At 41.4% G+C, this 25,170-nt stretch overlaps 1 pseudogene; it reads left to right on the top strand.

The window, feature by feature from the left end:
- The first annotated feature begins 1,191 nt into the window (after positions 1–1,191).
- Positions 1,192–25,170, top strand: part of LOC103064968 (vomeronasal type-2 receptor 26-like) — a 46,106-nt pseudogene continuing 22,127 nt past the window's right edge.

The following is a 25,170-nucleotide window of genomic DNA, read 5'->3' as shown; positions in this document are numbered from 1 at the left end:
AAAACCTCTTATTGACTTTTCCCATGAAACCAAAAAAAAAAAAGAACATTTGATTTATGGTTTTGACAATCAGAAAAATAGTTTATAATTTAATAGAGTTATGCTGTAAGCATAGACTAAGAGGTAAATTTATAATTGTACTTATAACTGGTGTGACTAAGATCAGAAGCTACTTTTTTGTAACTTTTTTCTTTCTTTTCTATATTTCTTTTCCTTTTTTTCTTTTCTTGCACATTTAGCTTTCTCTTTGATTTCTTTTTCTTTTCTTTTTCTAACTTTATATTAGTTTGTACTAGTTTTATCCCCCTTTTTAAAAATCTTTCATAATAAAATGTAGGAAAAAAAAACAAAGGTCCTTTTAATGTGTTTTTTCCTATCTGTTGCCACTTGACAGGTAGATTGTAAAGGAATTGAGAGGGATGAAGGTAAGGAATAAACCATCAAGGAGGAACTGGTAGGTGATTACATAGCCTAGAAAGAGAAAAAGATTTGGGAAAGAAACCCAAAATAATCCTTGCCTGACTGTTTAATGTAAAGTGTAAGTTACTAGGTTTAAAGTGTAAGTTAGTAGGTTTTACAATTCAATTATTTATAGATTGTTTATGGAAGAAGTTGGAAATGAATCTGATATGTTCATTTTGTATATAGACAGAGAAATGTTCAGTTCACTCTCAGGACAAGTGAAGGGGTCTTATGATAGAATGTTGGGTGCCCTGTCTAAAAATGTGCATTTTTCTCTTCCATTCCAGCTCCATTCCTTCCTTCAAAATTCTCAGTTTTACAATAACGCCATAGAAGGGGTGTATCTGGATGAAAATGGAGAGCTGGCCTCAGACCTGGATATTGTGACCTGGGTGATTTTCTCTAAAATCTCCATTACCAAAGTGAGGTTTGGGAGTCTAGAAAGACAGGGATCCCAGGATTTCACATTTATGATCAACCCGAATGTGACTGCAGAGATGGAAGGGCTGAACAAGGTGGGGAAAACTTTATTTCATTCTCACTGAAGCTCTTACCAACATTCTTTTGTATAATAAATTCATTTCCTGGGTGTTTTTCCACTCTGCTCAGCCCCTGCCTCCTTCCAGGTGTGTGGAAAGCTGTCGTCCCGGATTCATAAAGGTGGCTCAGGAAGGGAGGCCCATCTGCTGCTACAACTGTCTTCCTTGTGCTGAAGGAACCATCTCCACCATGGAAGGTGGGTGAGACCTCAGGAAAAGGAGAGGCTCTTTACTTAGACATTTTCTGTGCAAGGGGGTTTTGAAAAGTGTTTCTCAGCTCTGGTGCCTCAGGTCTTCCTTGTTATGTCCGTGAAACCCCGAATACAGCACTCCCCAAACTAAGCCCTCCAGCACTGAACACTGATAGTAGACCTGATGGGTAAATGGCTGCTCCAACTTCTGGATTCTCACTAAGAGGAGGGAAGATGAAAATCATAATCATAATCATGACTCATGCATGAACCACACTTTCTTCTTCTCCTGGCAAGAACCTTAACTATTTGTTCAGAACAGGAATGCATGATGATGTCCTCAACCAACTCTAAGCATGCCTGAAGGTCATCAGCCGTTAATTTTCCTTGTTCCAGTGAAAAGTAGAGTTTTCCCCCCCTACTGCTAGCATAACTTGAATATGCTTTGAGGGAGATCTTACTCTTGCTTTCCAGATGCAGAAAAATGCAACAGATGTCCAGAAGATCAATATCCAAACATCTATCGAGATCACTGCATTCACAAAATTATCACGTTCTTATCCTATCAGGAAAATCTGGGGATCATCCTGGCTTCTCTTGCCTTGTTCCTCTCATTAATCACAGGCTTTGTCTTGGGAATCTTTATTAAATTCCAAGACACTCCGATCATCAAAGCCAACAACCGGGACCTCTCTTACACCCTCCTTGTATCAGTTCTGCTTTCCTTCTTGACCTCCTTCCTCTTCATTGGCCGACCAAGGAGAGCCACCTGCCTTCTCCGACAAACAGCCTTCAGCATTATTTTCTCAGTGGCTGTCTCTTCTGTCTTGGCCAAAACAGTCACGGTGGTGTTAGTGTTCTTGGCCACAAAGCCAGGGAATAAAGTGCAGAGATTGCTGGGGAAGAGCTTGGCCAACTCCATCGTCCTTTCTTGCTCTGGTCTCCAAGTTGTCCTCTGCAGCATCTGGTTGGGGACTTCTCCTCCCTTCCCTGAGTCTGACATGAAGTCACAGTCTGGAGAGATCGTCTTGAGATGCAATGAAGGTTCTGTTCCCATGTTTTATGGTGCCCTTGGCTACATGGGCTTCCTGGCTGCTGTCTGCTTCGTAGTGGCTTTTCTGTCCAGAAACCTGCCTGGGGCCTTCAACGAAGCCAAGCTAATCACCTTCAGCATGCTAGTCTTCTGCAGTGTTTGGGTGTCCTTTGTGCCCACTTATCTGAGCATGAAGGGCAAGTACATGGTGGCTGTGCAGATCTTCTCCATCTTGGCCTCCAGTGGTGGCCTTCTGGGCTTCATCTTTTTCCCCAAATGCTACATTATTTTCCTAAGACCAGATCTAAATACAAAAGAACATTTGATGTCAAAGTAAAATAGTATGGTGAGTTTTGGGTAGGTGGGACCCAAAAACATTAGTTAACAATTCCAACAAACTGTATTTGACACCTTAATATTTTTTAATAATAATAAAAAGAACCCCACTCCCACCCTCCACCATGTCCTGCTTTTTCAAATCTATAATTTAATGTCAATATCTCTTCATAGAGAGCAGGTTTTACCCACCCACACATGAGCAGGCCCACAATAATTTTCATGATATCCATGGTGGCATGGTGGCCATGAGCTCAAAGTCTTTAAAGAGGATAAGCAGCGCCTTGAACTGTGCAAATCATACAGCAGAGATGTCACAATGTTGAATACTGGTATACCTAATACTACACACTCAATTGATTTCTGGACCTCATGAAGCTTCCAACTGCTTTTCATGTGGAGCTCCATGTAGAGCTTGTTGCAGTAATCCAGATAGGAAAGGGCTAACATATGAGTGACTATGAGTAGAGCTTCCTGATTCAGGAAGGGGCAAAACTGTCTCAGAAGATGGATTTGTGGAAAGGCCCTCCTAGCAAGAGCTTACAACTGCTCCTTAAGCAGGAGTTTTGCGTCCCGATTGTGCATCAAGTCATTCCCTGCAGGAGTACTATATGTCCACAGTTATTGATGGAACTGCTCCAGAACCAGGGTGCTCCCAAGCCCAGACACACTCAGTCCTTCTTAGGGTTCAGTCACAACCTGCAGTCTCCATCCAGACTTTCACAATCTCCAGGCACTATGTAAGCTCCTCTGTAGCATTATTTGTACATTCCAGGACAGAAATGTTCAACTGATTATCATGACCATAATGAAGATATCTCATTCCAACCTGACAGATGACCTCACTAGAGGATTCATGTCTATGTTGAATAGAATTGGAGAGAGAGGAGAACTGGGAATTCCAAGGCTAGAAGGGAGTGTTCTGTCCATGATAAGGGACAGATGTCAGTATACCCAAATATCAGGTCATTTTACCCCTGCCCTTAACCACAATCAGATCTAGTGTGTGGCATCCATACCCCACTTCCTAAGAGTAGCCTGCAATAATCTGGATTACCTTGATGTTTGCAGCTGTGGCCACGAACTCCTAAGGCACTTTTGATTAGCTGCCCATAATGTAACAACAATCCTGGGTAGCAGTCAAAACAGTAAGTACAACAGAAACCCCCAATCTTTCACAATAAATCTCAGTCAAAACTCAGTCGTGAGAATACACGGTCCTTGGGCCCACACCAATAGTTGATCTCCAGCAGTGGTTTCATGTTCAAGAGGACTGGAGAGAGTGTTGAGGCCCATGGCATCTCATACTTGAAGGGCTTTGGTGTGGCCTCTTCCTCCACACAACCAAATGGAACCCTCCTCTCAAGAAGGAGGAGAACCATCATTGTGCACACAGGTCTTCAGAGGCAGCGTTGGAAGAGGCCATGACTGATGGTATCAAAAGCCTCTGTAAGACCAAGAAACACCAACAAGGTCACACTCCCCCATCCTGATCCTGCCAAGCGTGTTCACAAGGGAAACCAAGAGAGTCTCAGTGCTAAAACCAGGGCCAAATTTGGAAACAGCCAAAATAATCCACTTTCTGTAGGGTTTTGAACATTTCTTCCGTGGTAGAACTACAAACATGTTTTAACCTCAACATCATATTTATTAGCCAAAATTTTGGAGTAGGAGTAATACTGGATAACCCTTGACACAACCTGTCCAACCTCAGCACCTTTGCACACACTCATGCACACTTGCACAGTTTTCTATAGACTGAGCAAGAGAGAGAAAATGGGAAATAATTGTATTAAAAAGTGGTACTCAATCTCTATCGTGATTTGAGAAAAAAGAAATCTATCACTTGGAGAGAAAGAAGGAGCCCAACAGGCCACCCCTGGAAGTATACTCAAAGGCTGCAGAAGACAGCACACTGAAGGTGATCAGCTTGGTTTGGTTGAAGGCCCCAGGCAGATTCCTGGCCAGGAAAGCCACCATGAAGCAGATGGCAGCCAGGAAGCCCATGTAGTCGAGGACACCATAAAATATGGAGACCAAGCCTTCATTACATTGCAGGATGATCTCTCCAAGCTGGGAGTGCCGGTCAGAGTAGGAGACAGAAACTCCCAGCCAGATGGCGCAGATGGTATTTTAGATACCAGAGTGTGGAGGGGTCAGAATTAAGGTATTGTGCAAACCACAGATAAGGAGACTGAATGCTTTCCCTTTGATATTAACGAGAGGAACTTTTGTTATAAAACTGATGCACTCCAAGTGTGTTAAGCCTATTATATGCAACCTATCTGTGCCTAATGATAGATGATAGAAGATCAGATGACAGAACTTCACAAAGTTCCCAGAATTCTCCTCCTTGCTCAGCTGTATGAGCTAGAGTCTTGTTTCTTGTTGCACCAAACTACTGAAGTTCAGGATCACCCCCTCCATGCATGGCTGACTTCTCCTTCAGCTCTCCAACCCCACTTCCTTCCTTTCCTCCAGCGACACCCAAATCCTCGGAGTTCAGCATTTTCCTTTAGACCTCTCTGCAATACAGGCGTGGTCTATGCTCGTGGAAGATCCCAGGGAACACAAAACGACAAGGAAGGAGACTCAGATGAACAACCTTGAGTCTTTCCTTCCACAAGGGGCATTGCTTTCAGAGTCAGGGGGGTCAGGACAAGGAGAGAGCTTGGACACAACACAGGAGAAACTGAACAGTATCAGTTAGACTTTGCAGACAGCCCTTAGGCTGATGGTTATCCAAGTTTATGCTCCAACTGCTGATGCAAAGAACAGGACGTTTATGGGTCAAGTTGAATCTGAAAGTGCTGCTTGTGGGTGGAGAGTGGAAAGGCAAAGTTGGAAATATCAAGGAAGAAAAGGTAGCTGGATTGGATGGCCTAACTGATAGAAATTACATTGTGAACACGTTGTTCAAAGATCCAATACAACAGCCCAAGTCTTAAAGAGAGGAGACTTAATAGAGGGAGAAAAGCCTGCATTTGAACTCAGGCAAACGGAGTTACTCTTTGTACATTGATGTTCTCCTTCAACACTAACATCATCACTGGATGGGCAAGTTTACCTATGATGGAGCAGTTTTGAGATTGGGGATCCTTCTGAACTTCTGTCTCCTGCCTGAACAGCAAGTGGAAGCCCCAGCTAGAGGGGCTTGCTTCAGCTGGGGCCTTACTTGGTGCAGAGACACATTACCACCCAGATAGACTACTGCATTGCCCTTTCAATGGAGGTGCCTTTAGAGACCACTGAGAACTTACAAGTACCCCAAACACTAAAGCCTGAAGGGGCTCCTAAGGCCACACTGATTCTAATTGATAATATCTGGTCAGTGATTGCATTATGGAAGTATAGTTCTTGTTCTACCCTTTCTGATTATAAAAGCTACGCCATTCCTTCTTGGTTTCTCATCTCCTGAGGAATAAACAGTGTAATCTTCTGACTTTCAGTCAGAATCCCAGTCCATCTCAATTTGCAGAGGCCTAAGATGTGAGTTTGTAGTGGGTTAGTTTCATCTTTCCCTGTGTTGAACTTTCCTGTGTTCATTCTTCTTACATTCCACTTTCCCACTGTAATTCTGTCCTTGCAGCTTCAGATTTTCTTTTCCTGCATGGCAACATCAGCAACTCGATGTCCCAAAGGGTTTAATCGAGCCACATCTTAAACACTATTATTGCTATGAAAGATCCTCAGCTCTTCGTCAGTAGCATGTTGAGTGCCATGCGACCTGAGGGGCCCATCATTTGGCCCTGCATCGTCAATAATTTTCTATTTTCTATCCATGTGGTTTTCTCGTAAACATACAGAAGGGTTTACCAGTGCACACAGTATGAAGAGACACTGTTGCTGTTGTCACCAAAGTCACCGTCTGCATCTGGCATCTTCCTATATCGCTGCTGCTGCCCAATAGAGGTGCCCACTTGCTTTGGCTGAGCAGCCGGGATGACCTTCATGCCTTCATGGGTGACCCTGCTGGGAGTCTATACTCTTGGCATCCACTCGCGACATTCCTTGCTCATCCCTTCCAGGAACACGGGCCTGCCACGATGAGGGCTTGAGGGTCCTGTTGATGGTTGATCTTAAATTCAGGTAAATACAATGCAAGGCTGATAATATAACTGATTGACTGATTGATTGATGCTGTCAAATCAATATTGACCCTTACCAAATGGATAGATATTTTCCAGGATGTTCTGTCTTCAGTGCTTCAGATGTCTCAGTACTACATTTACTGATATTAGAATCAGCTCCACCCATTCTGCTGTGGTCAGCTTTGACTTCTTTTTCCACCATACATCAAAGTTACCATAGCAGTGACTTTCTAGCAAGAAATTCTATCCATGAAATGACCCTTGTTTATTCTTTCAAGCCTCCCATTATCTCTGTACATCTGCCAATTGCCTACCATATGCAGCCCAATTGCTTCACTGACCTCACTAGATACATGCTGTGAAATATCCAGTCAAATACTTTCTGTTGTCTAAACCCAGTCAGATACCTGTAGACAATCACACGCATCCTCTAATTTGCACCAGTTCATGACATTGACCAGAACCCCTCCCATTGTAGGCCTGTCTTCTCTCCAGTGCAGTCCATACACCTATTTGTGCTCCAATGTAACTGTGCCCCAGTCTCTAGTTCCAATGAACCCTTTGGAAAATTATCTTACACTCACCTAAAGCGTTCATGCGCCCACCCACCCACCTCAGCTTACGATACACTCAAGAGCAAAATAAAAGGGGGAAATCATATTTATTAAAGAGAGATGGTCCATTTCTATCACAGCATGAAAAAGAGGACGGTTGTTTTGTTTTTGTATTAGGATCATTAAAAGAGCAAAAGCGGTTTGTTGAAAATAACTGATCAGTTTGGAAAATATTTCATCCCATACCCAGTATTCAATGTAATTTTGACATCAAATGTTCTTTTGTATTGAGATCCAGCCTCAGCAGGATAACGTAGCAGTTGGGCATAAAGATGCCGGCCAGGAGACCAGCACTGGAGCCCAAGATGGAGAAGACCTGCATGGCTACCATGTACTTGCCCTTGGTGCTCAAGTAAGTGGGCACAAAGGAGACCCAGACGCTGCAGAAGACCAGCATGCTGAAGGTGATCAGCTTGGTTTCATTGAAGGCCCCAGGCAGGGTCCTGGCCAGGAAAGCCACCATGAAGGAGACAGCAGCCAAGAAGCCCATGTAATCGAGGGCTCCGTAAAACATGGAGACAGACCCTTCGTTACATTGCAGGATGATCTCTCCAGGTAGGGAGTGCAGGTCAGAATCAGGGAATGGGAGGGAAGTGCCCAATCAGATGTTGCAGAGCAAGAAAGGATGATGGAGTTGGACAGGCTCTTTCCTCTCCTTTTCTGCCCAGCAACAGCTCCCCACCCCCCTTGATGTGAAAAGAACCCTTCTTAGGGTCGTTCAGCATCATCCTTTCAAGGCTGTTGCAATGAGGCTCCATATAAGCTCAATCAACATTAAAAACATTACAAAACCTAAATATAATATAAATGCAGCCAAGAGATCTTAAAAACACATCAGTATCAACGCAACCATGAAACGGGGCCCTTCACACTTCTGGGGTCCCGATAGATGGCATTGTTTAACTGAACAAACGGGGATTGTACCAACCCTGCCAGATCGGATTGGCTGAGCACATGTTTTCGGAGACAGGTAGCCCCTAAGCAAACATGCCCAATGCCAAGTAGGGCATGGAAGGATTAGAGCAGACATATTCCCTCCTTCCCTGTTTCCAGTCCAGACTGGGGGACATTCAGGTTCATTCTGGCATCAATGGGCAGAATTCTTCCCATGCGGTTGTGCAAAGCATACTGTATTTTAGGTTCTCCCTCCATCACAAATCAGGACTAAATAAGTTCATACTGAGGTGTGAATGACTGTTTTCCCCCCTTACTAAAAATCTCCCTTGATATTGATTTTAATGATATTTTCTTTTTTTACAAACGTTTGGGGCCAAATTCTGCCGTCTCACTCCATGGCTCATCTTCAGAGTGTGAAGCCCACCTGTGACGTCTCCCTTTGCGTATCTGCCTGTTGACTCATTCCAAGTTCAAAGAGCTGGTCTCTCTCCTCCTTGCAATGATCCAAATCATAGTGATTTACTTGTTGTCTTGATGCTCAATCCCTAGAGACTTTTCTGCAAACTTTCAAAAATTTGACAACAGATGTCAATAACATATTTTCACCTCAATACCAGACTAAAGCTTTGTTGGCTGAAGTCATGGCATTGGAAAGTTGTGGGTGCATAAGTGCTTCTGGAGAAAGCAAGAGAAAGGGGAGCATTATATGGCAATCAGGGGTTGTATTTATTCCTCTCCCCTCCAGATGTGCAGTCTTGGCTTGACACGGTCTGGATTAGGAAAGCCCCTGAAGCTTCTAGTCTTCTTGATCTTTATTCAGAGCAAACACAGAGCTGGAGGCTCAGTCAGGAACACAAGTCATGTTGCTGCTTGTGCTGCTTCTGTGGCCCCAGGGAGTCTGTATGAAGCTCAAGGCCAAATGCCTCCTGACTCCGAAGAGGGATGGGGTGGACCCACAGAATCGTTACAGGACAGGACAGTTTTTCATTGGTGGCATAATCTCTGCAACGAGGGCTAAATTTCAACTATTAAGCTTCAACACAACTCCTTCAAATGAATTATTGTGGTAAGTGAACCTGCCTGCATTTGCATGAAAGCCACCCTCCAGTCTCTGAAGGTATTTTCCTCTTGATCTCCCACATTTGCTATCTCTCACCTCACTTTCCTTGACATCCTCTGAGTGGAACTAGACTGAGGGTGGAGAAGAGTGGGTGGTTCCTCCCTTCTATTCCTCCCTTACCAGCATAATTGCACAACATAGTCCCAAAAAGGCAGGAATACTATATTTCTTCCCTACATTGAAAATCCACATTCTTTTTTTCTGGAGAAAAGTTCACTGATCCTATGAAGGAATCACAGATGAGAATTTATTTTGTCATTAAGGTTCCAAATGTCTCTGAGTCCCCTTATGAATTGATGTTAGGTATTGTAAACTTATCATGATTTCAATGTAAGTTAAGTCTCCGCTCAAGATCTTTGAAATCTAAACTTGTCTAGAGATTGATAACATATTGGCCTTGTTAAGAGTTACAGCTGCTCCTTGTATGTGTTCGTCTGTATGTGTCTGAATGTGGAGATGGTGGCCTAAATGGCCTTTCCAACTTTAGGATTTCATGATTCTAAGTTTTATATAGAGGCATAGATCAAACTTCCAATTATTAACTATTGCAAAAAGTAACTTCCATCGTAAAGTGGCATCTTGTCTTTGAAATTGATCTAATATCTTTTATTAATGTATTTTATTTTTAAAATTTTTTTAAGTTGGTATTTTTAAAAATAATGTAATCCATCCAGAGGAATTCTTGGGCTTGTCTGGATTGAAAAAATATTGCAACACTGGTGAAATAAAAATATTCCTTTCATTGGTATGTTCGAATATATTTATGCTTCTAGGATAGCAATGCCAGAATCCTGGAAAATGCTCTCCTTCCTTTTGGCCATCCAAGCGATCAACCGGGATTCCCGCCTCTTACCCAACATCACCCTGAGTTACAACATTTATGAAAGCTACTTCAGTGCACAAATGACTTCGGATGCTTTGCTGGACCTGCTTTCTGATGGGGAGGCCAATGTTCCCAACTACAGCTGTGGAAGGCCGAGAAATACAGTGGCTCTTCTCGAAGGGGCCGAGATTGACATCTCCATCCAGATTTCGACCATATCAGGCATCTACAAAGTCCCACAAGTGTGTCTTTGCTGGGAAGGGAATTTTGATTCATGCAGCCTTCAGTCTGGGGTCCTGTATTGCAAGTGGAGAAAAGAGTTTGATTATGGAAATGGGAAGTATTCAGGATGAAGGTTCAAGTTATGCAAAGGGAGGGAAAGATTAGAGCAGACATATTCCCTCCCAGCATGGTCCCAAGTTCAGATTGGGGGATGTTCCATTTCCAAGAGTTTGAAAAATTCTCCACGGAGGAAGGAAAAGGGAAGGGAAACAATTCTGAAAGCAACATGGGAGTAGCTAAGCCTTCTTGGCTAAAAGTGTAATTATGTCTTCATTCAGGCCAGAATTGTTATCTTTAATTGGAGATGCTATGGGCATCAAATAAGACAACATCTTTCATTGCTTTTCAGATCAGCTACACTTTTGTTTCCCAGACATCGAGTGATAAGACTCAGTCTCCTTTCTTCTACCCGATGCTCCCTGCTGAAGGACTCCAGTACCCAGGGATGGTCAAGGTGCTCCTCCATTTCAGCTGGACCTTGGTGGGTCTGATAGCTCCTGAAACTGACCAGGGGGAGAGGTTCCTGAGGACCCTGACTTCTATGTTGCTCAGGAATGGCATTTGTCCAGTTATATCGCAAACCTTTTCCAAAACAATCTATCATATTTTTATAAGTAATGAACCATTCCAGAATTGGAGACAAGTGAATGTCTTTCTTTATGGTGCTGAGGATTATTCATTCGATATAGGGATAAATATTATACAAGTAGTGTATGAAACCTTTATGGAGCCTGTTACAGGAAAAATCCTGATTGCAACAATCCGATGGGATTTCACCATTTTTTTTTTTTTTTTTATAATGTTTTTTTTTATTTTTACAACAAACACAAAACAAACATGAACAAACAAAAACATAAAAAGGCATAAAAAAGCATCTTCCATTTTATACCGTGTGTCAACCAGTTAAACTCGTTGGTGCCCCTTTCATAATCTTAAATTCTCATATCATCTATTCAAAAATATACTTGTATACTTATCAATTAACAATTATTAATCATTCATAGCTAATCTATAAAATCATATATTACAAAAAATTTTAACTTTCAATAGGATTAGTAATACATCTCCATCTATCTATTATATGTGTATATATATAATAATTAATATCAAATTTCTATTATAAAATTTCCTAATCTATTACATTACTATATTTTCTCATCTAATCATTAATAAAAACAAATCCCGTGTCATATAAAATTGCTTATCTTCTTACTCTAATTTCAAATCTCAATTTAACTCATCTCTGCACATTCCATAATTTTGAATAACTTCCTCCTGCATAAGTACTTTTTAATTTTTCCAATTCTTAAGAGTTACAATTCTAACCAATATCAGTTACAGTATCAATTACAATTCTAACCAAGTTACAGTTCTAACCAGATTTCACTACATGTTATACAATTTTTAACTATATATCTCAGATTTATACTTTATTCCAGCGCTTGCATAATTTTGAGTTCACCCTTTTCATTCAATGTCCCAAAATATCTGGCTGTTCATTCCTTTTTTCTATATTATTGGATAAGAGAAAGCAATAATAAGTGTCCTTTTGAACATTCTGCTTTTGGAAGCTTCTGTCAGTTCCATCATTGTTGTATTCCCCTGATTTTCTCTTTAAACATCTGCAATAGTTTCTTTCAATATTGTTTTACTTCTTCTTTTTGTACATTCTCTTAGTACGATTTTCCATTATAATCTTGTATAATCTTTTTCTCACCCTCAGTGCCAAGAACAAATCTGTCTCTCTTCATTTATCAGTTGATTAACCCTTTTAATTCTCAGTTTATAGGCCTCACAATAATTCCGTTTAATGTTTCTGATTTCTTGTACTATTTCTTCCTTTTCCAATGATCCCGTTTTATGTTTAATTAAGTCCATTTTAACTTTAATATCTTTTTTCTTTTTTTTTTTTTTCTTTTTTTGAGAGTTTCTGCAGCTCTTCTTCCAATTTTTTATAGTCATCCTCAATAGTTTAAAGATCTTTTTCTGCATTGTGTTTCTCGTATAGTCTATTATCTTGATAAACCTTCATTGAGTCAAAGGATTCTTTATCTTTGTTCTTGCCAAAAATAAGAGAAAAAAAGAAGCAAAAGGAGAGAAAAAAAAAAAAGGAAAAATAAAAAGAAAAGGAAAAGAAGGAAAAGGCTAAGCCTCTTTAAAAAAAAAAATCCATCTGGGGGGTGGAATAGAAAGCAAAGCAGAGCTTCTAGCAGAAAAAAGAGCTACTGCCACTAATCAAGGCTCTTGTGACTGGCTCAAACTTTCCATCTTAATGTTTTCAAAGTCGCTTTCAACTCCACTTTCTTGTTTATAGTTACGGATGGCACCTGTATAAACATGCACATCCCACTATCTTTTTAGAAAGCACAGGGTCTTTGAGCGTGCGTCACAATGAAAAAAAAAAGCACTAATTCGCGCCTCTAAATGGCAGTGCAACTTTCTTTCATTTACTTTCTCTTAACTCCACTTTCCCCATTTCAAAGTCAAAAAGATATAAATTTCTTATAACAATAAAAAAATCTTAGTAAAAAAAAAGGCTTAAAATATAAAGTTATTGAGTATTAAAAAGAGAAAGCCAATCCAGTTAAAAATATATTTTTTTTAAAGAAAAACATCTTGTCAATTCCACTAAAAAGGGAAAGTTGAAAAGAAAAATTTTCTCCCCCTTCTTTTTTTAATAGGGTTCAATCTCGCCGCTTAATCCACTTTTCTTCACTTTTAAAAATCTCTTTAAGTTACTTAAGGTGTTCTCTAAGAATAGTTGAATAGTAAAAGTCCATCTCACCCAGTTGACACCCTTCTCTTCCATCTTCCTTTGGAGCTGTCCCGGCTTTCGCAGCCATTTTTGGCTGCCTCTCCTCCACCGGCTTCAAGAGCTTCTCCCCGGATCGATCTGGGACTTGCGGCGTCCCTGAGATCCGCGGGACGCGCCCTTTGCGTTCGCCATCTCTACGGGACGGCTTAGGTCCATCGGGACCGTCCGGGTGAGGAGATATCGGCTGCCATCCTGGGAGCCCAGGATCGCCCGCCGTATCGCCGCGACGCCAGCTCCGCCCTCCGGGATTTCACCATTTTTTTGATGCATGAAGGCTTTCCCACTCAATTCCTTCATAGCATTTTTTCCTTTCTGATGAAGAGAAACCACATGGCAAAATACAGTGGGTTTACACATTTTTTACCAACCATACAATTCCTTGCACAGACATCCAGTAGATGTTCCTATACCAAGGATGCCTTTTCTGTGAAAGTCTGGAGACGGTGCAGAAAGAGAGAAGAGCTGGAGGCTCTTCCTGAGGAGATAATCGATCGGATCCTGTCTCTGGACAACTATTTCATTTACAACACCATCTGGGCTGTGGCACGGGCCTTACACACAGCCATTGTATCCAAATCGAAGAGGACAAGGATCAAAGGTGGGAAGAACTTGGAGCCTTTATGGCTGAAGGCTTGGCAGGTATTTCTTTTCGGCTACACATCTTTCTTCTTCAGCTAAGAAACAGTTTTAAAAGTGTAAGGATCAAGTTCCTATTCTCAAAATAAAATAAAAATTAAATTAAATTCAAAGACAAACATGAAATTGAATCCCAACTTTCCATTCCTCTCTCTTTTGAATTCCCTTCACTTTTTTCCTTTCTTTACTGACCAGGAATCTTTATTGACAAAGAGTCTCCTTTTAAACTTCATCTGGAAGAAATAGTTTGGAGGTCTTTACTGTTTGAGCCAACCTTTCCCTCATTCAATAAAATACCATTTCATAACCTGCCAATAATGGGTTCTTGGTTAATCTATTGTTTTTCTTGCATGTCTCCCTTCTCTGGCTTTTCTCCTGGCAAGCAGGAGCACCACCATCTCCCGCCCAATCCAGTCCCCTTCATTCCAGTGACCTGAGTGCTGTATTAGTCAGTGACACCCTGCTGACCTCTCCCCTGCCACGCTGCCCCTTCGCTCCAGGACTGCCTTGGCCCAGGCACAGTCCCCATTTCTGGTTAAAAAGCTTTATTCCTGTGCCACCCTATTCAGTTTTCAGGAGGATTGGAGAAACAAAATGGAGAAGAGTCTAAGCAAGTGGCCAACCTTTTCTAGGCTGATCAACTGTGTAGGCTGAGACTCCAAGCCAAGCCAAGATTCTTGCAGTCCCTTCTGAGTGAAAGAAGACTTTTCTCTTCAAGCAAGAGGCAGATTCTTACAGCCAAACAGACTCTGCAGAGGTTCAACATGGGGAACAGTTGGGATGGTGGAGGGGCTCCCCAAAAGAAAGCAGAGGGCCCACTCTGCCACGTCTATCTGTGTCTTTGTGTGTGTATATATGTGCAATTCTGCACTTACTTACAGATGTATATAGAGGAACACCACTAGGATCCCCTAGAAGAAGAATCGTTCAGAAATAGCAAATGAGATGCAATCAGAGACATTTTGCAATAGCTTCTTGCCTTGTTCAACAATGGATCTCACTTGAACAGCTTTTGAGAAGTATTTTCATGGTGGTTATTAAGATCTGGGACATCCAAGAACACAATTCTGTACGGAAAAGACTTTTCTACGTTATTCCATGGAATGTAATTTGAAGAGGACCGAACCAATTAATAACCTAGTACTAATTTTTGTTCATTAATATTTGAAGCTAATGATATAAAGGGTGGTCAAAGAATAACACAATTGGAAGTTTTGGGAAGTTTTTCATAAGGAATATTTGAGACTGGTGTATAAGTCAATCAGGTAGAGACCAGTTAATCCCTGATGAGTATTTACCCCATTATTCAATTCAAGGAGAGAAAGGCAAGGAGTTCAGGGGACATGGGGGATGTTTGAAGAATTATCCTTTGACACTGTGTTCATTTTAGAATCACTTGATGTTAAACTCACAGCTTTTGAAAAAGGAATGGACGAAAGACTGGAAAAGGTGAAAGGGGAGATGAAAGAAGTTAAGAAGATTTAAAGCTCTGTAAAACAAGTGTCTGGTGAGGTAAAATATATTGTGGACAAAGTGGAAATTTTAGAGGGTAAGACAGAAGTTATAGATAGAGAGTTGGAAAGACAAATAGATAATCTGGCTTTATTGTAAGTGAGAGAGAAGGAATTGTGTTTGAGATATAGAGCAACACCACAGGATTCTAGTTAAGATATTACAGAAAAGATTATTAAAGTCTTGACAATTTTTTTGGATTGAGAAGACAAGGATGCAGAGGCAGAAATTGATAAAGTACATAGAATAAATTCAAGATTTGGGAGAACAAGAAGTTCCAAGGTATCTTTCAATGCACTTTGTCAGGAAGAAGACAAGGGATCAGGTTTTGCAGCAGCATTTTAACACAAGAGTGAAGATTGGTCAATCAGATATAATTGTTCTGAAAGAAATTCCTATCAGAATTTTTACGTAAGAAAAAAGAGTTTTCCTTTTCTTTTTTCTTTATTGAGAATTTAAGGCAGAAAAAGATGCCATTTCTATGGGACAAATTGGAAAGTATGATTTTTACTTTTAACCAGCAGAGGTTTCGATTGAATTCCATTGAGATGGAGTGAAAATTTTTGAAAATTGAAAGAAGAAGTGGGGGAGATTCAGATGGAGGTGTCTGAGAAATTACACCTACACGAAAACACCAACAGATGCAAGAGCAAAGTTAGGGGCATTTGCAGATGATTTGGTATTGATTGTGGAAGATCCTTTAAAGGAATTGAAATATTAATGGGCAAATTAAAGAATTGGCTACATTAGCAGGTCTCACGATTAATAAACAGAAGACAAAGATATTAACAAAAATATAAAAGTAGAAAATCAAACAGAATTGATGAATAAAGTGGGTTTTAAGACTGAGAAGAAGGTGAAATACCTGGTATCACTATGACAACTATGAATTGCATGTTATTTCAAAATAACTATGTTAAGACATGGAATGCAGTTAAAAAAGAGATGTTAAGATGGGGGAAACTACAATTGTCATTGCTGGGGACAATTTCTGTGATAAAAAGGAATGTCTTGCCTAGAATGATGTTTTGGTTTCAGACAATATCTGTTGTGACAACGAATGCACTATTAAACAGTGGCAGAGGGACATACAGTATCTAAATTGTGTGGCAGGGGAAACAACCACAACTCAAAGAGAAGGTGTTGCAATATGCAAAGAAAGAGGAGGATTGGGTTTGCCTGACTGAAACTGTATTTTGCAGCTTCCTGTTTGGTCTGGATGAAAGAGGGGGTGTTGCTGAGAAATAGAAGGCTTTTGAAGTTAGGAGGACACAACCTGAGATTTGGGTGGCATGGATATGTGTGGTATGAGGTGAATGTGGACTTTAAAAGTCACTATGTTAGACGTGCGATATTGAGAATATGGAATATGGAATAGACACAAACCAGGTTGTACCCATAAACACCTTTGTTTTCGGGCACAAGAAGCACAAGAAGCATTTTATAGACCAGAAATAATGGGCAAACATGAATGGTCAACATATCATGGGATACTAGAATCTTGTCAAGGGGAACGTAAAATAAACTCAAGAGAAGAACTCATGGGAGAGGGATAAAGTTGTCAATGATTCTCTTATTTACAATTATTAGAAAGATTTAAAGAAGATAAAATAATTTATGCTCTTGAAGACTGTGTTTGAAATAGAATTGTGCAGAAACGATGAACCAGTGATTGATAAAATACATAAACATTTATTGAAATTTGAAGCAGAAGAAGAACAAATGATAAAGTGGGCTACAATTTTTGGTTATAATATACAGATGGAACAATGGGAAAATACGTGGCTGAAAGGTTTGAAATTTATGTTATGTTGTAATCTTGAAGAGAATTTTTATACAATGATGTATTGTTGGTATATGTCACCGGAGAAATTGTCTAGACTGTATAAAGGCACTTCAAATTTAGGCTGGAAGTGTGAAGAAGAAAGGACATTTTATCATGTTTGGTAGACGTGTAAAGATGCTATGAAATTCTGGATTCAAATACATAGACTAATTCAGAGGATTTTAAAGGTTAATATAGAATTGAAACCAGATTTTGGGTTTCATGTTTTGTTTTCTTTTGGGTTTCATGGACAAACAGTTCAAAAAAGGTCATGAGACTTTCTTTTTGTAGCTGATAACTGCAGCGAGATTATTCTATGCACAAAGATGGAGAGATTCGGCAGTACCCAGAATGGAGGAACGGTGGGCGAAGGTGCTGGAACTTGCTGAGATGAATAAATTGGCTTCTGTGGTCAGAGAACACACAATATCTGCATTTATTGCTGACTGAAAACCCCTTGTATAATTTCTCTGTGAAACAGAAAAAAAAATGAAGTGATGATTTATGGTTTTGATTATTAGACAAAATAGATTTTAATTCAATAGAGGGATGTTGTAATCACAGAGTAAGAGGTAAATTTACACTTGTACCTATAACTGCTGCAAAAATGATCAGACGCTACTTCTTTGCTTCTTTTCCTTTCCCTTCTTTTTTTCTTTTCTTTTTCTTCCTTTCTTGCACTTTTAGCTTTCTCTTTCATTTCTTTCTTTTCCTTTTCCTTTTCTCACTATATATTCGTTTGTACTATTTCTACCTTCTTTTTAAAAAATCTTTAATAAAAAAAATATACAATAAATAAAGAAAGGTCCTTTTAACCTTTTTTTTTTTTAAAATTTCTGTTGCCACTTGACAGGTGGATTGTAAAGGAATGGAGAGAGATGAAGGTAAGGACTAAGCCATCAAGGAGGAACTGGCAGGTGATTACATAGTCCAGAGACAGAAGGAGATTTGGGGAAGAAACAAAAAATCCCCCTTGCCTGACTTTGTTTCATGTAAATTAGGATAGGGAGAAACTTTGCAGCCTTTCAAGGCTGATGTCAGCCCCCCCAGCTGCGACAGATCAAGAAACAGCCACTGCAGGGATTCCAGGAATGCGATTTTATTGTTATTGGGCATAACACAATCTATAAAAGGCTGTCCACATTTGACTCTCACCCGTCTCAGTGTTTGTCCCATTCATATATAATTAAAGTGTAGATAGTCGGTTTTACAATTCAATTATTTATAGATCATCTCCGGAAGAATTAGGGAAATGCATCTCATATGTTCATTTTGTATATAGACAGAGAAATCTTCAATTCACCCTCAGCACAAGTGAAGGAGTCTTATGATAGAACGTTGGGTGCCCTGTCTAAAATGTGCATTTTTCTTCTCCATTCCAGCTTCATTCCTTCCTTCAAAATTCTCAGTTTTACAACCATGCCATAGAAGGGGTCTATTTGGATGAAAATGAAGAGCTGGCATCAGACCTGGACATTGTGAACTGGATGATTTTCTCCAAAACCTCTATTACCAAAGTGAGGTTTGGGAGTCTAGAAAGACAGGGATCCCAGGATTTCACATTTATGATCAACCCGAATGTGACTGCAGAGATGGAAGGGATGAACAAGGTGGGAAAAAGTTTATTTCATTCTCGCTGAAGCTCTTACCAACATTCTTTTGTATAATAAATTCATTTTCTGGGTGTTTTTCCTCTCCTCTCAGCCCCTGCCTTCTTCCAGGTGTGTGGAAAGCTGTCGTCCCGGATTCATGAAGGTGGCTCAGGAAGGGAGGCCCATCTGCTGCTACGACTGTCTTCCTTGTGCTGAAGGAACCATCTCCACCATGGAAGGTGGGTGAGACCTCAGGAAAAGGAGATGCTCTTTACTTAGACATTTTCTGTGCAAGGGGGTTTTGAAAAGTGTTTCTCAGCTCTGGTGCCTCAGCTCTTCCTTGCTATGTTCATGAAACCCCGATTGCAGCATTCCCCAAACTAAGTCCTCCAGCACTGAACACTGAGAGTAGACCTGATAGGTAAATGGCTGCTCTGACTTCTGGATTCTCACTAAGGAGGGAAGATGAAAATCATAATCATAATCATGACTCATGCATGAACCACACTTTCTTTTTCTCCTGGCAAGATCTTTAACTATTTGTTCAGAACAGAAATGCATGATGATGTCCTCAACCAACCCTGAGTCTGCCTGAAGGTCATCAACCCTTAATTTTCCTTGTTCCAGTCAAAAGCAGAGTCCCCCCCCCCCCCCCACTGCTGGCCTAACCTGAATATGCTTTGAGGGAGATCTTACTCTTGCTTTCCAGATGCAGAAAAATGCAACAGTTGTCCAGAAGATCAACATCCAAACATCCATCGAGATCACTGTATACCCAAAATTATCACCTTCTTATCCTATCAAGAAAATCTAGGGATCATCCTGGCTTCCCTTGCCTTGTTCCTCTCATCAATCACAGGCTTTGTCTTGGGAATATTCATTAGATTCCAAGACACTCCGATCATCAAAGCCAACAACCGGGATCTCTCTTACACCCTCCTTGTATCAGTTCTGCTTTCCTTCTTGACCTCCTTCCTCTTCATTGGCCGGCCAAGGAAAGCCACCTGTCTTCTGCGACAAACAACTTTCAGCATCATTTTCTCACTTGCTGTCTCTTCTGTCTTGGCCAAAACAGTCACGGTGGTGTTAGTGTTCTTGGCCACAAAGCCAGGGAATAAAGTGCAAAGATGGCTGGGGAAGAGCTTGGCCAACTCCATTGTCCTTTCTTGCTCTGGTGTCCAAGTGGTCCTCTGCAGCATCTGGTTGGGGACCTCTCCTCCCTTCCCTGAGTCTGACATGAACTCACAGTCTGGAGAGATCATCTTGCAATGCAATGAAGGTTCAGTTCCCATGTTTTATGGTGCCCTTGGGTGCATGGGCTTCCTGTCTGCTATCTGCTTCTTAGTGGCTTTTCTGGCCAGAAACCTGCCTGGGGCCTTCAACGAAGCCAAGCTGATCAGCTTCAGCATGCTTGTCTTCTGCAGCGTTTGGGTGTCCTTTGTGCCCACTTATCTGAGCACGAAGGGCAAGTACATGGTAGCTGTGCAGATCTTCTCCATCTTGGCCTCCAGTGCTGGACTTCTGGGCTTCATCTTTTTCCCCAAATGCTACATTATTTTCCTAAGACCAGAGCTGAATGCAAAAAAACATTTGATGTCAAAGTAAAATAGTACAGTGAGTTTTGGGTAGTTGGCTCCCAGAAACATTAGTTAAGAATTTCAACAAACTATATTTGACATCTTAATATTTTTTAATAATAGTAAAAAAAACACTCCCTCCCCCCACCAAGTCTTGTTTTTTTCAAATCTATAATTTAATGTCAATATCCCTCCATAGAAAGCACATTTTACCCACCCACACATGAGCAGGCCCATAATCGTTTTCATGATATCCATAGTGGCATGGTGGCCATGAACTCAAAGTTTTAAAAGAGTATAAGCAGCACCTTGAACTGTGGAAATCATACAGCAGAGTCATCACAATGGTGAATACTGGTATACCTAATACTACACACTCAACTGCTTTCTTGACCTGTTGAAGCTTCCAGCTGCTTTTAACGTGCAGCTCCATGTAGAGTTTGTTGCAATAATCCAGACACGAAAGGAGTAACATGTTAGTGACTATGAGGAGAGCTTCCGGGTTTAGGAAGGGGCAAAACTGTCTCATAAGACGGGTTTGTGCAAAAGCCCTCCTAGCTAAGGCTCCCACCTTCTCCTCAAGCAGGACTCATGAGTCCAGATTGTGTACCAATTCTTTCCCTGCAGGAGTACTATATCTCCACAGTTATTGATGGAACTGCTCCAGAACCAGGGTGCTCCCAAACCCAGACACACTCAGTTCTTTCTAAGGTTCAGTCATAACCTGCGATCTCCATCTAGACCTTCATAATTTCCAGGCAACTTTTAAGCACCTCTGCAGCGTTACTTGTACAGCCTGGGGCAGAAGTATCATGACCGGCAGTATCATGACCATAACGAAGATACCTCATCCCAAGCTGACAGATGACCTCAACAGAGGCCTCATATTTATGTCAAATAGGAATGGAGAGGGAGGAAAGAGAGCAACTGGGAACACTGAGGCGAGGAGGGAATGTTCTGTCCATGAAAAGGGACTGATGTCAATATCCCCAAACACCAGATCTTTTTGCCACTGCCCTTTATCAAAATCAGATCTAGTGTGTGACATCCACCTCCAACTACCTATGAGTAGCCTCCAATAATTTGAATCACATCTACGGTTGTGGCTGTGGCCATGAACTGCCAAACCACCTTTGATTAGCTGCCCATATTTTAGCAACAATCCTGGCTGGCAGTCAAAACAGTAAGTACAACAGAAACCCCCAACCTTTCACAATAAATCTCAGTCAAAACTCAGTCATGAAAATACATGGTCCTTGAGCCCACACCACCAATGATCTCCAGCAGTGGTTTCATGTTGAAGAGGACAGGAGAGAGTGTTGAGGCCCATGTCATCTCATTCTTGAGGGGCTTTGGTGTGGCCTCTTTCTCCACACAACCAACTGGAACCCTCCTCTCAAGAAGGAGGAGAACCATCGTTCTCCACACAGGTCTTCAGAGGCAGTGCTGGAAGAGGCCATGACTGATGGTATCAAAAGCCTCTGTAAGACCAAGAAACACCAACAAGGTCACACTCCCCCATCCTGATCCTGCCAAGGCTATTCACAAGGGAAACCAAGAGAGTCTCAGTGCTAAAACCAGGGCCAAATTTGGAAACAGTCAAAATAATCCACTTCCTACAGGGCTTTGAATATTTCTTCCTTGGTAGCGCTACAAACATGTTATAAATCTCAACATCACATCTATTAGCCCAAATTTTGGAGTATGAGTAACACTGGATAACCCCTGACACAACCCATTCAATTTAAGCACCTACGCACATACTCATACACACTGGCACAATTTCCTATAGAGTGAGAAAGAGAGAGAAAATGGGAAATAATTTTATTAAAAATTGTCAATCTATATTGTGATTTAAGAAAAAAGAAACCTATCAGTTGGAGAGAAAGAAGGAGCCCAATGGGGCCCCCGGATGCATACTCAAAGGCTTCAGAAGACCAGCATGCCGAAGGTTGTCAGCTTGGTTTGGTTGAAGGCCCCAAGTAGATTGCTGGCTAGGAAGGCCACCGTGAAGCAGATGGCAGCCAGGAAACCCATGTAGTTGAGGGCACCATGAAACCTGGGGACAGAGCCTTCATTGTGTTGCAGGATGAACTTTCTGTAAGGTTTACCCTGTTCGTCTGAGAGAAACTCTCGTTACATGTGTGTTCAGCAAAGAAGTTTACTCAAGCATAACATAAGTAAGTACAGAGAAAGCCAGGATTGGCTTGGCACATCTTACAATGTATTTTATAGCTTCCCCATTCCCACGGTTTGCCCGTTCCTTGGTTACAGATTACCTGCAGTAATCCCCCCTCGCCCAAATGGCAGATTCAGTCCGGTGCTTTTGTCTTTCTGATTGCCGTCTATGGGTTGTGCTGTTGTTGCCTTTGTTGGGCTTGCCTGTTTGTGCACAAAGCCAGGAGTTTCCGATCTTTCGTTGATTGCTTCGCTTCCAAGCCTCTGTGCTTTCCTTTGTTTGCAGCGCCCGAGGGAAGCCGTGCTGATACAACGTCTCCGCTTGCAGTTTTGAGTCAAGCACCGCCACCTGTCTGTAATCAGCTCGCGGGGTTTCACTTCCCCTTTTTCTCTGCTCGCGCCTAGGCGGTGAAATTGACTTAGGCGAAGCTGAGCGGTGCCTTCGCCGTGCCAGCTGAATCTGACACTTTGAAGGCTGGGAGTGCCAGTCAGAGTACAGGAGAGAAACTCCCAGCCAAATGGCACAGATGATTATTTAGATATCAGAGTGTGGCACGGTCAGAATTAAGGTATTATACAAACCACACATAAGGAGGCTGGATGCTTCCCCTTTGATATTCACAAGAGGAAGTTTTGTTATAAAAACAACAGAGGCCTAGTGTGTTAAACCTGTTATATGCAACCTATCTGTGCCTAATGATAGATGATAGAAGAGACTTCACAAAGTTCCCAATGTTCTCCTTGTTCAGCTGTATGAGCTTCAGAGTCTTGTTTCACGTTCCACCAGACTGCTGAAGTTCAGGTTCACCTCCTCCATGCATGGGTGGATTCTCCTGAAGCTCTCAGACCCCACTTCCTTCGTTTTCTACAGCGACACCCAAATCCTCAGAGTTCAGTGTTTCTCTTTTGACTTCTCTGCAATACAAGCATGGTCTTTGCTCTCTGAAAGTTGCAGGGAACACAAAGCCATAAGGAAAGACACTCACGCCAGCAACCTTGGGTCTTTCCTAGGACACAGCTCGGCTAGTCAGGAGGGTCAGAATAAGGAGAGGGCTTGAATTGCAGTCAGAAACTGAACAGCATTAGTTAGACTTTGTGGACTGCTGTTAGCCTGATGGTTCTCCAAGTTTATGCTCCAAACGCTGATGCAAAGAACAGGGCGTTTTTGGATCAAGTTGAACCTGAAAGTGCTACTAGTGGGTGGAGAGCGGAAAGGCAACGGTGGAAATATCAAGGAAGAAGTAATGAACATGAAACTGAGCAAATTCCGGGAGGCAGTGAAGGACAGGAAGGCCTGGCATGATGTGGTTCATGAGGTCATGAAGAGTTGGACACGACTTAACGACTGAAGAACAAACAAAAAACGTTTGTTGGCATTTGGGCCTGCTTAAAAGCCCAACTGTCAGTGGTTCTTTCTGCCAACCTTTTCTGCGTCATACTATGTATGTCTTTCCAATGCTTTTGAGGAGTCTTTACATGTCTATCACATGTGATGAAACATTCCTCCTGGATCATGGCATTTCCAACATTTATTACTGTAGGATTTGTCCATCTGAGATATTATTGGTGGAACTGTATTCTATCTTTAAAACATTTTGTAGCAATTCTCCTTTTAATTGTAATTTGGTGTAAATCTCATAGATTTAGTCCATAGTTCTTCCCATTGTTGTATGGTGACTGTTTCATTGAAATCTTGCATCCATTTTGCCATAGAGTTTTTGGCTTGTTCTGTCTCCATGTCATATCAAAGTGAAAGCTTATGAGAGGGCTGAGATCCTGTGGGACTTCCTGATCCAACAAATCCCAGGAACAACATCAGAGCTCTCTGCCCAGAAGAGTGCAGGGCTAGGAAAAGCCAAGGTACTGTGCAGAACCTTTGAATTCCGAGGCCCCTGGTAGAGGACCCGAGATTGAGGAAGACGCACACCACCCGTGGGGGTGAGAGGGGAATTTTTTTACAATATGTATAAATTTATCTATACAAATACACACAGACACACACATTTTATATATATATATATATATATATATATATATATATATATATATATAGTGTGTGTGTGTGTGTGTGTGTGTGTGTGTGTAAATGCATGAACCATGGTCTCTTCTAGCTTCACTGAGTTCTTGCTGCCTTTTTAATCTATTGATAGAATCTGAGTGGACCAGGTCTGTGTGTGTCATCACGTTTTTCTTGCTGTAATTATCTCCAGCTTGAAGAACATCTGGAGGAGAAGCGAGAGGTGAAATTGCTGGGCTTATTATTCCCTTTATGGAATTCCAGACTTTTCTCAAACTCTGTCTAATAATGTGTCCTTTTAACTTCTTAACCATCTTTGTGTCTCTGAATTGTAAGTGTCCATGAAGCTGAGCCATGGCTGAACCGGCTGCTTCCAAAGTTGCCTTTCTGCTTTTCGGGAATTTTAACTGCTCTTTTATCCACACTTTATGACACAGTTTGAGATTTGGAAGGCAAGACCACCTCTCCTGAATGGGGTCACGAAGAGTTGGACACGACTTAATGACTGAACAACAACCACCTTTCCCACTCCATATAAATTGATGGACGGTTTTTTGCCATTTTTGTTCCTGAAAAGTTCTCTCTGAGATTCCGATTGCTGCCATTTTAAATAAAGAGTTTATTTTGGGC

The sequence above is a fragment of the Python bivittatus genome, unplaced genomic scaffold (genome assembly GCF_059951505.1).
Source record: "Python bivittatus isolate LINGU-HERP-01145 unplaced genomic scaffold, Pbiv_v1 ctg000290_np1212, whole genome shotgun sequence".
Classification (NCBI taxonomy): domain Eukaryota; kingdom Metazoa; phylum Chordata; class Lepidosauria; order Squamata; family Pythonidae; genus Python; species Python bivittatus.
The sequence above is the reverse complement of the archived record's forward strand: the minus strand, read 5'-3'. Positions and strand labels throughout refer to the sequence as shown.